A 2,711-nucleotide genomic window follows, 5' to 3' on the forward strand; every position below is an offset into this window, starting at 1 on the left:
AAAAAAAAAAAAAAAGTCTCTGAAGTTGTTTCACTGAGAGTAGACCAACAGTGGGAATGGGTAGGAGTTAACACATAGAGACATCCAAGGACCAGCCATCAGTAGAAGAGGTCAGAAATGGCTATGTTCTGGGGTATCTGTGGCAACCCTTAAAGAATGTCCAGGTATGTTGATCATAGATGTTAATAGCAAAGAGTGTGAGCTGCGTACCACTACACCATAGTCATCCTAGATAACAGGAACGATGGGCTTGCCATCGACTGGGAGGCTGACAACCACGTAACAAACACATTTTCAAGAGAAAGTTGTTTTCAAGCTTTGAATCAAAGTTTCCTCACAAGATCGAAATTTGACTACTTGGTATCTGGCTGGAGGCACAGTTTTGGGAAGTTTCAGAGCCTATAGGAGTTGAATGGCAAATGTAAGTCTTGTGAGTGAGGCCCCTGATGATTGTACCCTTCCCCTGCCTAACCTCCCTCTCTGCCATGTGATCGGTCATGATGTGAGCAGCCCCTGCTACTTTCTTCTTCTGCACCAACTTCGCTTTGCCCTTCCCACCCGATGAACTGAGACTCTGAAAGTATGAGCCAACACAAACCTTCCTTCCCATAAGCTGCTGCTGGCAGCTAGTTTTGGTTACAACAACATACACTGAGCTTTCCTACCTCAGCCTTTGACTCCACAGCCACTGTGGTGGTGTTGCCCAAGAAGAATCAGATTACCATCTATGGATTCCTTTTTCAGCAGGAAGCGATGGTAGCCAAGAAGGGTGTTCACGTGTCCAAACATCAGAAGCTAGCAGACAAGGTTAGATCAAGCCTTCTTGTCCTTCAGCCTCAAGGCTCGGTGAAAGATTTCTGGGAACATTTCTAATGTCTCTGAGATTTACCTCTATGTGCCTGGGGGTGGGGGTGGGTCATGCTGTGCTTCAGCCCTCCTCCAGGCTCCGCCTTTGTGAGGTCCAGAGGGTGAGAAACCTGCTAGACTCACAAGAAGGAAGCCTTACAGAGATACCTGTGTGTCCCTGGTACTCAAGGAATCTGAATCTGGGGTTGGGTTAGCAACTGATTCCAGTTCAGCAGTCTGAGGTGGTCATATGAGGCTGGGGTTCCTCTATGTAGCCCAGGCTGTCCTGGAACTAGCTCAGTAGACCAGGATGTCCTGCCTCTGCCTCCCAAGGGGTGGGATTAAAGGTGTACACCACCACATTCAGACAGGTTTTCTCTGTCTAGCTTTGTCTGTCCAGTTCTGGAACTAGCTCTACAGACCAGGCTATCCTGTAATGCACAAAGATCCACCTGCCTCTTCCTCTGAGGTACTGGGATTAAAGGTGTGCTGCGTCAACATCAGGCACTTTGCTAAAATTTCTCTAACACTTAAGCAAAATTAAGCTCCTTTCATAAAACAACAGCAGCAAGAGAGAATGAATGCTCAAATGTCTCTTCTGTCCTTGTTATTCAGATGACTATGAGAAAAAAAAGAACTTGGACCTGCACAACATGATACAATTACAACATTAGCTAAGATCGTGTTTTTGGAGTAAAAAGTCTAGTTTAAACTATGATATCTAATGGTTATTCACTTGTTTGAGTGTAGCCCCTCTGTTCTTGTTAACTTCTAAGTAAACCCTAATAGACTAGCAGCTATTCCAATGTATCAAGCTTTCAGTTCCTTACTTATAACAGAATTTTTCCCTCTGCTCTTGTATCAATAAAGATGATTTCTAAAAAAAAATGATAGTTATTTTACTATCTATTATGCACTGCCTGGTTCTTCCACAAGAGTGCATTTCATGAGACGTTCACATGCTTACTAACGCCTTTTGTTCTCTGTACCCTGGGTGAGACAGAGATATTTGTGCATATTACTACCTCTCCTAAAAGAATAGTAGCCTCATGACCACACATACTCTACTGTGGTCATGCTTGTTGTTTTCTAAGCCTGGAAGAATATCCAACATGGCTGCAGGATATTGATCACACTGAGAACCGCAAGATTGGGTTATTTACTGGGAAACAGCTGTGTGTAGTTGTGGTGTGGGTCAGCCCTAGCGCACACCTTTGATCACAGCCATTTGGATTGACTTAGAATAGGAAAAAAAAAAATAATGGAAAATAAGGGGAAGTCAGGAGGGCAGATACAGAGACACACAGGAAATAGGAGAGAAATTGAGGGGTTTTTGAGATGCCTTGCAGAAGACGATCTTCCTTTGGGGGTGTCAGCTGAGGAGGAAGGGCAGCTGGGTGCTTTCTCTAACTCTCTGAGCTGGCAGGTTTTTATACTCAGCATCTGGCTCCCTGGGCTTCTTGGGTAAAATCAAACAATCGCTATCTGGGTAAAACAACACAACATAAAACAGTTTCACAGTGAATACCTCTTTTTCTGTACTTTCAGGGATTGAACAGAATGATGTAGGATCCCCAGCTCCAGCCCCCTTCTCAGTTCTTATTTTGAGACTGATTAAATTGCCCCCTTTGGCCTTGAGCCATCAACCACCATATCTTTTTTCATTAGTGTATATTAATTGTACATGACATTTTGTTTTATTATGACATTTTCTTTTTTTTAAAATTTATTTATTATTGTTTTCTTTAATTACATTTCAAATGCTATCCAAAATTTTCCTATTACCCCCCCCGCCCCTGCTCCCCTACCCACCCACTCCCACTACTTGGCCCTGGCCTTCCCCTGTGCTGGGTCATATAAAGTTT

This window comes from Mus pahari, chromosome 4, assembly GCF_900095145.1.
Source record: "Mus pahari chromosome 4, PAHARI_EIJ_v1.1, whole genome shotgun sequence".
Lineage (NCBI taxonomy): Eukaryota > Metazoa > Chordata > Mammalia > Rodentia > Muridae > Mus > Mus pahari.